We start from the raw sequence: 14,526 nt of genomic DNA on the forward strand, positions 1-14,526 counted from the left end.
CTGACCTTTCTCTCCCCTGTCGAAGGTGTCATGTTTCGCCCCTTTCTACATTTCGCCTTTTTTTGGTAGTGCAATGTAACATTTTTCTGCCACTCTCAGTGTAGCGGTTATTAATGGTCCATAATTGTATTTCGATTAATAATCTTCACTTTTGTTTTAAATATTGTCAAATCGTGTCCATTTCACAATATTTGTAGAAGTTTGACCAGCTCTTCCACGTGACTTATTTGAGATATAGTAACGTATTTATTATTTTTAAAAAGCTAACAGTATACCCTTTTTACTGATAGCAAATTTAATGTTGTGTGTAAAAGAGAAAAAACTGTATTTTCGTAAAGCAAGGGCAAGCCTATTGAAAAGGGCCAATATGAACTCGGGTCATTGGAAATATTGTATTCCAATGAAGTTGTTGGAAACCAATAAAAACTTATTGTTATGCAATTTACCCAATACGCCCGATAGGAATTTATATTGGTGCACTATATTCCGATATAATATGCGGTTATCGGTATACAACAGGATATTGGAGCACAATATCCCGATATAACTAGCTGTTATTGGTATACAACACGATATAGGAGCACGATATACCATTAGAACTTGCGCTTATTGGTATAAAACACAATATTGGAGCACAATACGCCGATATAATGTGCGGTTATTGAAATAGAACACGGCATCGCGTGCATATTGGTGACAGACATGGACATACTGTACTGCCACACCATATATAAATATCGGTTGTCGATCACGGGCCTAAAGGTTAATACAATATGATATCGCGTGAATATTTCTCAGAACGGGCACCAAGTTACCAACATGAATAACGTCGGTACATACCGCGGACTAAGAGGAAACGTTACGCGATATTGAGCGTTCATGAAGCAACATGTGCATATCGATATGCCCACATATACAAAATCGCGTGAATTCTATTGTAAAAGAGCGCGAGTTACCATACGGCAGTACGCGAGAGAAAGATATTGGGTGTGGATACACACGGTACACAAACATTCTGCGTTGCGAAAACATTAACGTTGATCGACAGTGCAAGTTTATACAGCTGTTTGTACGGCATACAGTACACACAGCCTTGCACGCTGGAAATGCAAGATAATCACCAAACCATTCAGAATAACTAGCTGGAACACCCGCAACCTACCTTTCAATGAAAAAACCCAATAACGAGGTGCTTATTGGACCGATCGTTTTCCAAATGTTTATTGCAGCCGTTGTAATGCAACAAAAGTGGTTTACAGGTGTTGGAACCCAAATCGAACGCGATACGTGACAATGTCGGTTCGCACGATAAAATGACGAGGGTGAATAGGTTTGACAAATCATACGCGCACATTTCTCGATATTGACCCCTCTTTCTGGGTAATCCTACGTCGTACACAGAATCCACGACCACATGCGAGCACATTTCACCCATTACTCTTCATCTTCATCGTATCGATTCACACACTGTAAAAAAAAAAAAAAAAACGACATGAAAAATACCTGCATTTGCGCCATAAAACGATACGTTACAGCCTTGTTTTTTGAGAAGATAAGTCTCCATCGTCAACCCGCGCGCGCGCCAGCTAGAGCTTCGGAAGCAGTTGGAAGGGAGCGAGCCGAGCCGCCGAGCCCAGTTGAGCCTGGCCGAGCCGCCGAGCATGTGCACTGCTGCGCGCGGTTCGCCGAGACCGACGGGTGAGAGTTCGTTGCGCTCTTGGGTCGTGAACTGCAAGCGAAACCAACGCACTTTCAATCGCTTCGGAAGGTACGTACAGACGACTTTATTACTAGCAGCATTGAGTGCTTTCCCAGGAAGCACAAGGTGTTGGGCCAATATTGGAAGAGCATTGGCGAAAAAAGGTACAATGATGGTAAACTTTAGCCAAACTGCACCCATTATTGTATATGCCATTATATAGCATCTTCAGTGGTGGCCCAGCTTCTCCAATGACCAACCAATATTGGAAGCACATTGGCATAAAATGGGCAATCTTGGCCTGTCAGTTCCATTCACTTGCGAATATTGGATGAACACTGGCAAAACATGGACAATGTTGGCCTGACAGTCCCATTGGCTTGCGAATATTGGATGAACACTGGTATAAAATGGGCAATCTTGGCCTGTCAGTTCCATTGGCTTGTGAAGATTGGATGAATAGTGGCGTAAACCGGACAATGTTGCCCTTTCAGTACCCTTGGCTTGCTAACATTGGATGAACACTGGAATAAAATGGTCAACGTTGGCCTGTCCGTGCCGTTGGCATCCCAATATTTGATGGGGACTGAAAATGGACACTGTTGGCTGCTCTGCAGCATTGGCTTGCCAATGTTGGATAAACACGAGCTTGTAATGGTTACTGTTGTCCTGTTAGTACCATTCGCTCATCGTCATTTCAAAAACACAGTGGCATATAATAGTCAAAGTGTGTTAGTCTCACAACACCATACCCAGGCAGCACCGAGTTCTGGGCCAAAACGTGGCTTGCGTCTGGCAGTTTAGGGCATTAAAAAGCCCGAAGAAGCCAAAGTAGTGCCAAACCTGACCTCCCTTGGCAACAGTCTGGGTATCTTGGCCCTAATTCGCCAAACAAGTGCCAAACTTAGGCTTCGCTGCCGGGTAGTTCGGCTGTCGTCTGGCATCTTCGGGCCTAAATCGCCTAAAAAATGCCATATTTAGGCTTACTGTCCGTAGTTCGGCAGGTCTTTGGCATTTTTGGGCCAAAATCGCCAAACTAATGCCAAAGTTAGGCTTCACTTTTTGATAGTTCGGCTATCACCTGGCACATTCGGGCCAAAATCGCCACAGATGTGCCAGAGTTAGGCTTACTACCTTGTAGTTCGGCAGAGTTTTGGCATTTTTGGGCCAAAATCACCGAACTAATGCCAAAGTTAGGCTTCACTTTTTGACAGTTCGGCTGTCACCTGGCACATTCGGGCCAAAATCGCCAGAGGTGTGCCAGAGTTAGGCTTACTACCTTGTAGTTCGGCAGAGCTTTGGCATTTTCGGGCCAAAATCGCCAAACTTATGCCAAAGTTAGGCTTCACTTTTTCACAGTTTGGCTGTCATCTGGCACATTCGGGCCAAAATCGCCACAAATGTGCCAGAGTTAGGCTTACTACCTTGTAGTTCGGTTGAGATCCGGCATCTTTGGGCCCAAGTCGCCAAACGAGCGCCCAAGTTAGGCTTCGCTTCCCGATAGTTTGGCTGTGATCTGGCAGCTGCGGGCCAAAGTTGTCAAACAAGTGCCAGAACTAGGCTTACTGCCTTGGAGTTCGGGTGATGAAATATTTGATGTATGCGGGTGTTCTTCATCTTAATTAAATAGAAATCAAGTTTTATTCGGCTGGCAACTTTATCTTATTTTGGGTGTCTCTTGATTTCTGCAGTCCAAAGGTTGGCTGAATGTTTTGACGCGGCTGGGGCAGGCTTTGCAAACGCAAATAAATTGTGCCAGAGGTTGCACTCGCACGTAGGTACACAAGCCAATATCGGGGCGCGCCGTGAGACTGGTTAGACATTATGGCGCGTTCACGCCGGCGATCCGATCTAGTCGCGCCATAACTTTCATCGCAAAAGCGACCATCGCGGGCAAAAAGTGACGGGTTTTGAGCAGTCGCTTGCTGACCGGACTTTTTACGATGCACTCTAGTCGCGGAGAGGCCCAGCCAACCAACGGCGTTCGGAGCGAGAGTTTTTGAGAAGCGACTCGCCAACGAAGGCGGTGGACTCGCTCATCGCGCACGCCAAACTAACCAACTAATTACTTTTATTTACTTTTTTTTTTTGCGATGCGATTTAGTTGGATCGCGCGACTGCTTACATCCCCGGTGTGAATCCGCCTTTACAGAAAGTGCTGTCAATTGAGCTAACACTGCGCAAGACGGATGTACGCACGTTTCCACAAGAGATATCATTATTAGGCGGCGCATTGCAAAAGCGAGCGTGGCTCTGTGCGTGTCTTGCATTGTGATTGAGCACTGTCAAATCCTAGCGATAACAAAGAGCGGAAACGGCCGGGGCTCCGTGGCGCGGCTCCCGCATCACACTTGGGGAATGAAAATAAAATCCTGGAAATTTTACTATTTTAGCCTGTTGATACTTTTTAAACATTAAAAGTGGGGACACAAAAAGGACGATACAGACAGGACAATCTGAACTTTAAAGGCCGCTGTGCAAACGGGACTTCCTGCAGAGAAGAACCTTCTCTCCCGAAGCTGGGGGACGGGGAGGGAAAGGGCCAACGTTGGATGGAAAGAGCGTCTAGAGAATGGGATTAGCCTCGGGGCGAGCCATCCTCTCGAGAGGGAGTGGGGACGGGAGAAAGCTGCCGTGGGGTTCCGGCTAAAAGGTGGAAGAAAGTTAAGCTCGTCAAACGGCGACCTCGGATCGGAGGACGGGCACGTTAGAGAATTTGAAAAAAGCTGCTTGATTAGCCGGACGACCCAGTGCGGTCTACTGGCTCTAGAAGGTGACTCGGATGAAGAAAACTCGCTTTGCTCGAAAACTCTAAAAGCATTCTGGACGTGAACTCTTGCCACAAATAAAAATAACACATGCATGAAAAACTACGAAGTCAACTAAGCTTTCTCCTATGATGGGAGAATGCGTGAGCATTACAGGCAGAGTTATGTTGGCGCAACTTGCAATAAAGAAAGACAAAAAAAGTTATGTTGGCCCAACGGACAGCGCGCTAGTTTCACGATCAAGCGGGCCTAACTTCGAAACCGGGCTGGTTTTTTTTCTCGTGTTCCTTTTTTATTTCGTTTATTTTTTTATTTTTTTTTTGCTTGGTCACGTAACAAGAAAAATCACATGAACAGAATTTTTTTTTTGGCCACGTCACCAGATTTTTTCTTATTTCTCCTTTCCTTCAGTCTTTCTTTTTTTTTTCCTTTTTTTCGGTTTACGCTTCTTATCGCAAAACTCTTTGCACCTATTTCGCGTTAAATTGGCGTTAGCCAAATAATTTTTTTTATGGCAGGGAATTCTGCCGTACGTACCCTATGTTACTATTACCAACCCTGGCTTGCAATTTCTGCTATCCAAAGGACTGGACTATGCCCTTGCTCCACGGTACGTTCCAAAACGTGACTTCATAATTGAAATTGAAGAGAAACTCAGACATGTGCACGATGTCACAGGGGTCAATTTCGCGAGAAGCCGCGTTGTCAGTGTTTCGAACAATGTGAAACCGGCCGGGTCAAATTTAGATCAACAAGAACGCATTGCTCTTAATGAGTTGAAGTCAGACAGCTCCATCATGACTTTAAAGGCCGACAAAGGAAAAGGAACCGTTGTGCTTGATAGGGATGACTACATGAAGAAGACGTATGAAGTTATAAATGACAGTCGCTATTTCGTGAGGCTATCAAGAGATCCCGCCGCTAAGTCCGAAAGAGAGTTAGCTGACCACCTTCGAGAGCTGAAAAAGAAAGGACGCATCAGTGACGACTTATACCGTCGTCTCTTCTCCTTTGACGCCGCGACATCCAAGATGTATGGACTCCCGAAAATTCACAAACCGGGTTGCCCCCTACGCCCGATTGTATCTTTTATTAGTTCATCCACTTACAGTCTTTCCATATATCTGGTTATGATTCTGAGCCCTCTTACGGGAAACAATGAGTTTAGCGTCGGGAATTCCCGTGACTTTGTTGAACTTATACGCGCTCAGACCCTGCTACCGCACGAGGCTATGGTATCCTTTGATGTGATTTATTATTTACGAATGTCCCCAACGCCCTGGCGGTTGATGTCGCCCGTGACCGGTTGTTGGCAGACCAGTCGTTGTCCACTCGCACGACCCTCCTTGTTGATGACGTTATACTCCTTTTGCGTTTTTGTCTCAACAAGTGTAATTTTAGTTTTAATGGGGACATATATCATCAGGTCAGCGGATGCCCTATGGGGAGTCCAGTTTCCGTAACCGTCTCGAATCTCGTCATGGAATATGTTGAGGAAAAGGTAACGTCTGGCATTGATTTCCCCGTGGAGTTCAACCGTCGCTATGTCGATGACACTTTTGTAATAGTTAACAGAGAGAACGTAACCGATTTTCACCGCAATTTGAATAGTGTCCACCCCTCAATTCAGTTCACCTGCGAACATGAAACTGATAGTACCTTGCCGTTTTTATATGTACGTGTCCATAGAACTAGTGAATCTTTCTTTAAGATGGAGACATCCGTATATGGTAAACCATGTGACAGACAAAACTTTCTTGACTACCACTCTCATCACCCTACTCAACACAAAAGCTCAGTTGTAAGATCGTTGCCTTCATCGTTCAGAAACAGCCCCATCTAACTCAACACTTAGCGATCAAGAACTTAGCCATGTGCGGGAGGCTTTGAAGAAACGTAACTACCCCGACCGGTTTATCAATCGCGTTAAGGAACAAATGTCCCGTCGGCGCCCGGATCGAGCCGAACGAACACGTGACGTCGTGTGCATCCCGCACGTTAAGGGGGTTTCGGAGGCATTGGGACGCGCCCTTAGGCCGTTGGGGGTACGAACTGTATACAAACCCTACAGAACAATTGCCAATGTTATCTCCAAGCCAAAAGACCCAACCCCGCCAGAGGCAGAAAGGGTCGTGATCTACCAGGTGCAGTGCAAGGAATGTGACGCTTCCTACATTGGAGAGACGGAACGAAAAAGAAAAACAAGACTAAAAGAACACGCACGGGATGTCGCCCATTCCACGAACGCCACCCGCTTCAAGTCCGAACTCGTCGACCATGCATGGACGTCAGGACACCAATTTGACTTTGACAAGGCGAGGGATAAAAGGTGGGGACTGAGGAAGCTGCTGGAATCTTGGTTCATCCAGAACGACAAACGCGGAAGTGATTCATCGCTGGTAAACAAGAACCGTGGCCCCCTGCCGGACGTGTACACAAACTTTATGCCTAAATAGCCGAACGTTTTTGTGCGACTCTCACTCGCTCTGCGCTCTACTGAAGATGCCTCCCGCATGGGAGGCGAAACGTTTAATTAAATTGTTATTTTTGTGATGTCAAGCCGTTTTTGTTATTACATTTATCATGTCTGCGCCCGGCTTCTGGAGTATTTTTGCGCTCATAATTTCACCGGTACGACAGCCATGGGAGGCCACTGCGAGCGAGTGGGGACAGAAACAATTGAGGCTTATCGGATGGCGACAAGCCCGAAAAACATAACCACCCCGTCCATTTCGCTCTCAAGAAATGAGATTATCTTTCTGAGGCCCTCACTGGAAGCCGAACGCTGACAGACTAGGCGAGGCGACAAGGTCACCGGCAGAAGCGGCCTTTCCTTTTATGCGTTGTTGATTCCCCTTCGACCTCGCCTTTTGCAAATCCTCCCCACCTGCTTTTGTGTCTTCGTGTGGCTGTCATCGAGCGCGACAGCAAGCAAATCAAGAGGGTGAAGCGAAACGCGTGACCCAGCGTGACCTCTCTACGTAGGACGCGTAGGACAAAAACGTTTGGACGAAACTTTTCACGTGACTTTCTCTGTCACGCTGATGGGATCTCTGGGGCTGTCGTTTTCGCCGTTTGCCTAGTTATAGAAATAAGCGGGCCACGTAGGTCCGGTTTTCGAACTGCTCTTCAGTGTTCTGTTGCTTTCGTGCGCTGCAGACGCGGCTGTGTTTTTTCGTCGTAAACGGTCGAAATACGTCCATGCCAATTTTTCGGTAACAGCCATTTTTTGCACCGGAGTTCGTGGAATACTTGTGATGTGTTTGTTGGGCACGCTTCGACAAAAACTGCTCTTCGCCGACGACGAGACGTCAGTCCTCGAATCCTCGAATGTGTTTGTGGGGTGCCTGATTTGGATTATGCATCTATCAAGGATTACATGATATCGCTCTTTTATTAGTAAGTGCACTGCAAGCATGATTCTGATAGTCGTCCTGCTTTCCTCTCAATCTCCGCGGTTTTTGTGTGATGAGTTTTGCTTGGCATGAGGACAGTGTTAATTGTATTTTATAATTTGCTTTTCGTCTTACAGAGAAGTTTGACCTTTTTAAATATGTTGAGAATACACTGTGTGCAAAGATCGTTGTTTAATAAACTTCTGGGAGCGATCGAAAAAAAATTGTTTGTCTGTATAAGTGATTGGATATGCAACAAATGACATGCAACGTACACGTACTTGCACGACGTTTGGCCAATACGAAGCAGACGCATCGTAGAGTTTTCGCACAATATTGCTCGAACGCTAGGCCGGGCGAAACAGCTGTACGGCAATACCTGCCGGGTATCAAACGGTGGTACAAAACTGGACAGTTGGAACGATATTGGAACCGACTTTCGGCCGACACTGGCACGATACTGCAAAGTATTGCCGTGCAGCTTGGGAACGGAGGTGATGACATCTTACCATCGTGTTTCCAACGCTTGTTTAATTTATTTCTCTTCTGGGACGCATGAAAGAGCACTTATGTGACACACCAGAGATATTCGAAACTTGGGCTGGCCTCTCGGCTTTCTTTGCCACCTTTGGCACTTATTTGGCACTTCAGTGGGTAGCCAGAGAAAAGCCAAACTTCGGCATGCCCCAAATCGGCAAATTAAGATTTACTGCGGCAGTTATGGCTCAAGTCTGGCACCTACTTTGGCGCTCCTCTGGCGTACCAGAGAAACGCCAAACCTTGGCACGTCCCAAATACCGAAATTAGGCGTTGCTCTGGCAGTTATGGCTCAAGTCTGGCACCAACTTTGGCGCTCCTCTGGCGGACCCGAGAAAAGCCAAACTTTGGCACGTCCCAAATACCGAAATTAGGCGTTACTCTGGCAGCTATGGCTGAAGTATGGCACCAACTTTGGCGCTCCTCTGGCGGACCAGAGAAACGCCAAACCTTGGCACGTCTCAAATACCGAAATTGGGCGTTTCTCTGGCAGTTATGGCTCAAGTCTGGCACCAACTTTGGCGCTCCTCTGGCGGACCCGAGAAAAGCCAAACTTTGGCACGTCCCAACTACCGAAATTAGGCGTTACTCTGGCAGTTATGGCTCAAGTATGGCACCAATTTTGGCGCTCCTCTGGCGGACCAGAGAAACGCCAAACCTTGGCACGTCCCAAATACCGAAATTGGGCGTTTCTCTGGCAGTTATGGCTCAAGTCTGGCACTAACTTTGGCGCTCCTCTGGCGGACCCGAGAAAAGCCAAACTTTGGCGCGTCCCAAATACCGAAATTAGGCGTTACTCTGGCAGCTATGGCTGAAGTATGACACCAGCTTTGGCGCTCCTCTGGCGGACTAGAGAAACGCCAAACCTTGGCACGTCCCAAATACCGAAATTAGGCGTTGCTCTGGCAGTTATGGCTGAAGTATAGCACCAACTTTGGCGCTCCTCTGGCGGACCAGAGAAACGCCAAACCTTGGCATGCCCCGCATTCCCAGTTTAGGATTTACTATGGCAGTTATGGCTCAAGTATGGCACCAACTTTGGCACTCCTCTGGCGTACCAGAGAAGAGCCAAACTTTGGCATGCCCTAGGATCGCCCAACTAAGGCTATAGTTAGGCACCGTACTTTGGCACTGATGAGTGCCATGGTGCAAAAACCTAACTGCGCCAAAGTTGGGCCCTTATGTTTGCCAGACCTTTGCCCAAGTTGGGCATTCCTCTGGCGTGCTACTTGGGTAGGCTTAATAGTGGAAGCATGTTAAAATAGGCTGGTTTTGGCAAATTTCGTTTTACCTCAACAAGTTGAAATTGCTCCAGCGATTGTCAGTTTAATGTTATTTTTTCAAAGCGCGATTTAGGTGCTTTTCTGTAAAGTAAACAAAACAATAACAACGTACAGAACTTAATGGCGATGTTTTGCTCCTTCACTGTGCATACTAAGGAGCCGCGAGCGACATGGGCTCATCAGGACCGCCCACTGGGAAAAAAAAGAAGAATCAATGTGCGCGTTATAGTCACCATAATAGATTATGTTGACTTTAAGATCTCGACAGAAAAGCTTCGTACTCTAACTACGGGCTTGTGGGCTTCACCTCGTGTCAGGTGAAGAACTTCTTTGCGATTGATTGGAACAAGACACTATTCTGAAATGTGGTTGTACAATGACGGCTCTTTGACTTTACGCCACTACTGGTGCTACAATAAGAGCCCTAATGCCTCCTACATGACGCCAAGGCACTGATAGCAGACGACATTGTTGGTTTGATTTAGAGTCTAGCCCATTTTTCCGCATTTGATTTATCACTGTCTCTTTTCAATTTTGACATTAGGCTCCGATCTGATTTCAGAGCTTCGTGTCTGTCAGTCCTTCTCCGTCCTCTTGCTGTAGAGTTTATCATGTATAAGCAATCTCTTCTACATTGGTTTTTGGAAACCCGGATAGCAAATACCAGCAGAGAGAAACGAAAGAATTCGAGAGAGAGAAGTATGGAGGGGAGGGGTCGCGCCGACTTCCTCGGAACTAACGTTCCTGAACGGCTTCCCCTCCCATTTTCCCCACGCCGTCACTAATCTCTCCTTTGTGGGTGAAGTGGACTCGACGGCCTTGAGGGAGGAGGACACTGCGCGTTCCTAAGCTGACAGTGCCGGGGAAGCCACGCGCCGGCCGGAGCAGTCGGGATCCGGACATTTCGGTGTAGGACGTTTCGGTGTAGGGCGTTTCGGTGCGGTCTTTTCGGTGCACGAACTTTTCGGTGCACGGACTTTTCGGTGCACGGAAATTTCGGTGTAAGGATATTTCGGTGCACGCAAAATCAAAATCATCTTTTTGTTTTTGTTTTGTTTTCTCTAAACGTAATAGGCACGATTTTAGCTAGAAATATATTTTTTCGCACTTTATAAATTTGTAGATTTGGTCATTCATTTATGGTCACTTACTCATATACGACCTAAGTGACTTTGTTAGGCGCAGCACCGTCTTGCGGGAGGACTGGGTACGTTGGACATTATGTTTAATTTGCCGGTTTTTCTTTTCCAACGTACGTACTAGACGCATCACATGTGTTTACGCGTTGGGTCGGTACAGCCGTTCTCGGCGCCTTCTATAAAGGTGTGGGCTTTATTATTGGTAGTCTGTGTAGGAAAGGCATCAACAGCAAGAAGCTTAAAGGAGCGGTGCAACGATATTCAATTGGAATGTTTTTTTTCACTTTACGCGAGCTTACTGGGGCTAGTGGGACCCAAGGATACTCGCACGCAACGCCACTAGCCAAGAAACTCCTTTGTTACGGCGTAATTTCAAGGACAATAGCTATCATTTTCATTCAATCTCTCTTTCGCAAAATCTGATGACGTAACGTGGGGATCACATTACACCCCAATGACGACATGTGATTGATAGATTCATAGATTGGACCCGAGCATTGTGTGGTTCACTCGATACGGGCTCGTGATAATTACCAGCTCGAGAAGCATTCGGGTAGAGGCCCGTGTCCAATCACTGCAACGACGACAATAGCCGAGCCATAGCAATGTCTGGAAAAAAAAATTGGGTTGTGTGTATGTTTATACAGCCTAGAACTTGGTCTGCCTCACAGGGGCGACGAGTCTCCCAACTGAGAAATTTAGCCAGTGCGGTACAACCGCTAGCCTGGGGTCCTTAACGTGCACCACTCAGTAGTGATACACGACCGCACGCCGGTACGATGCTCATCCAAATCGAAACGGGCAGGGGTGGGGTTCGAACCCAGGATCCCTGGGTTCTGCAGCGCGAGCTTTCGCTCCACGTGCTCCGAGCTGGTGTGCGCTAGACCACTCGGCCACCGATCCCCCCAATGTCTGGAACTGAGCGCGTGTCGAGTGCTTTGCCAACCCCAGCGCGTGGCTCTGATCAACATTGGCGGCATATAATCGGCTCCAGATCACGTGGCCGCTTGCTCTGGCTGCGAGTTGAGGGGGTGAACGCAGGTCGTTTTTCTTTAATAATTTTTCTGGGACTTCTATTGCGTGGAGTGAAAAACGAACGCGTGTTTCACAGGTCATTAACGTCAGGAGTTCGCTCTAAGCGATATTTGCGAAAAGTGCAAAAATAGATGCATCGCCCCTTTAAGATTGTTGAAAATTACCCGAGACATGTGATGCCACTAGTGCGTACGTTGGAAAAGAGACACCGACAAACGAACCATAACGTCCAACGTCTCCAATCCTCACGCAAGATGGTACTGCGCCTGACAAAGTCACTTAGGTGGTATATAAGTAAGTGGCCGTAAATGGATGACCAAATCTAAAAATTTATGAAGTGCGAAAAAAATTAATTTTTAGATAAAATAGTGCGTATTAAGTTTAGAGGAAACAAAAAAAGAGCACACAAAAAACTCGTGATTTGGATTTTCCGTGCACAGAAAAGTCCGTGCACCGAAAAGTCCGTACACCGAAAAGTCCGTACACCGAAACACCCGTGCACCGAAAGGACCGCACCGAAACGTCCTACACCGAAACGCCCTACACCGAAAAGTCCTAGACCCGAGCAGTCATCACCTGCACCGCTCTCTGCGCGTGGTTACGGGAGAGAGTGTGACCACGTGAATAAAAATAAACCTGAGATTGGTTCACCGAGCTTCCTAGCTTCCCCTGCACTCTCAGCTTAGGGGTGATGGAGTCCAGACCGCGAAACACACGCACACACGCACACACGAGCACACAGAAAGTGGGATCGCGAGCACCAAGGCCACACGATAAGGCAACGACTGGAAGGCGGTGGGGACGGTCTCCTGAATTTCCAACACGCACATCCGCGAACTGCAAGTGGGCAGGTGCGCTTCGCAAATTATGCATGTTTTTTTTATTTTTTTATTGTTTCTTTTTGTGTGTGGCAGAAATAGCTTTTTTCTCGAAGGAACAAGAATGACAAGATAATCATGCTGATACCAGGACACCGTGGGTCCGTTTCCAGGTTGTCCGAGTGCATTTGATTGCTTAGCAGACTGCTTTTATCGGGCGAAGCAGCTCGGCATCTCCACTATTCATGGGCAAGAACGGTGGTTCTAGAGTTCCGATCACCAGCAGCGCATTTCGTCTTAGTGCCAAGTGCGATCTTCAACATGCGGATTGCCAAGACCATGGATGTTCTTTCGGCTGCGCCTACACACCGGTGATCTTCCTTTGTTGTGGGCATATATGTGACCAGTAGCTTCGACGGACCGAAGACACGACGGACCGCTTTCTCTTCCATGTGAGTGACAAGGAGAGGTCCTCTTGACCATTGGGCATGGGTATTCTTGCTACGCAATGTACGTTTTATCACTTTCCGATGAGTTTGAACCGTGTCGGACTCTGTGCCAGGGATCTCCGACGAGTTCAACGCGGAATCCACAGCGATCGGCCCGAAAAGCCCTGTACAGCGCTATTTGTAGTGCTTTTTATTCTAATAGACCGCGAGAGACGTTCTGATTGGTTATTCCTGTGCTCGAAGTTTTTTTTATTTCATTTTTCTTGTTAAAATGCGGCTGTCATTTTGGCGGCAGATGAGTGCTGCAGTAAAAAGTCCCCCAGGTATGTCCAAAGCCGAATACCACAAAGCGCTGAGTAGTGCTTATTCGACAAGGTTCGGCTTGTTGGTTGCAAGTTGAGTGTCAGCTATGTCACCGCGCTCTGCGGGTGTAATTGCCACTAATTGTCTTTACACGGCAAGGTATTTTATATGCGTGATTTTTTTTTAATTCTTGATTGATTCAAGCATAAAATTTTGTTCAACTGTCATGTTCTTACGTGTAGAAATATCGGTGTGAACTTAGATGGCGAGATTATAATTCTTAAAACTTCTTAAAGCTAGATGAAAGGTTAAGGGACGCCATGATGTTGCAAGATTAGAGCTAAGCAATTGATAAAATAACCTTCGTACTATTCGAATATTTTTTTTTTAAATCACTATAAATATCTGAATCTAGATCAATCGAGCTTTGAGTAAGGACAAGTCGGACGAACAAAACAATAGAAAGCGCCTGGGCCGTCTTGCTAGAAACAGCGTCTCAGCCGAGACGGGGGAAGAGAAAGCACTGTCAAAGCCAGCGTACGAGGTGAACGGGACTCAAACCTCGACTCAAGACGCTCGCGCGTTCCAGCCTTTACAGTGCTTTCTTTCACCCAGTCTCAGCTGAGACACTGATTTCAGCTAGCTGGCCCCGGTGTTTTACCTGCGCATCTATTTATTTTAGAAGGCAGTATTAAGTTTTTTATATACTAAATAATGAAAAATAATTCACTGGAAAAGGAACTTTATCATATAAAAAGTAAAAATAAAAAAAAGTCGGTAGGCTTTTCCGAAATTTTATACTTGAAGAGCAACTGAACCGATTAATCTAATAGTTAATCAAAGGGCACCGATTACTAATGAAGCTATGTTTTATTTTGATATTCAGTATTGACAGGCGTAAGAGAACTGAGAGCCTCTGAAACTCTTCACCTGAATCCAACCCCCGCTTCTGTCTCTTTCAGAATCCTGTGGTCATGCCCCTGTGTGGTATCCCCTTCCTCGCCCAGCCCTCTGCCCTGTCCACTACCGAGCCTGCCGCCGACCCTGCCACCGAGTCTGCCCAGGCCCCCGTGGTTGTACAATGTTTTAAATATATTTAC

This window comes from Ixodes scapularis, unplaced genomic scaffold, assembly GCF_016920785.2.
Source record: "Ixodes scapularis isolate PalLabHiFi unplaced genomic scaffold, ASM1692078v2 PGA_scaffold6__148_contigs__length_123643588, whole genome shotgun sequence".
NCBI lineage: Eukaryota > Metazoa > Arthropoda > Arachnida > Ixodida > Ixodidae > Ixodes > Ixodes scapularis.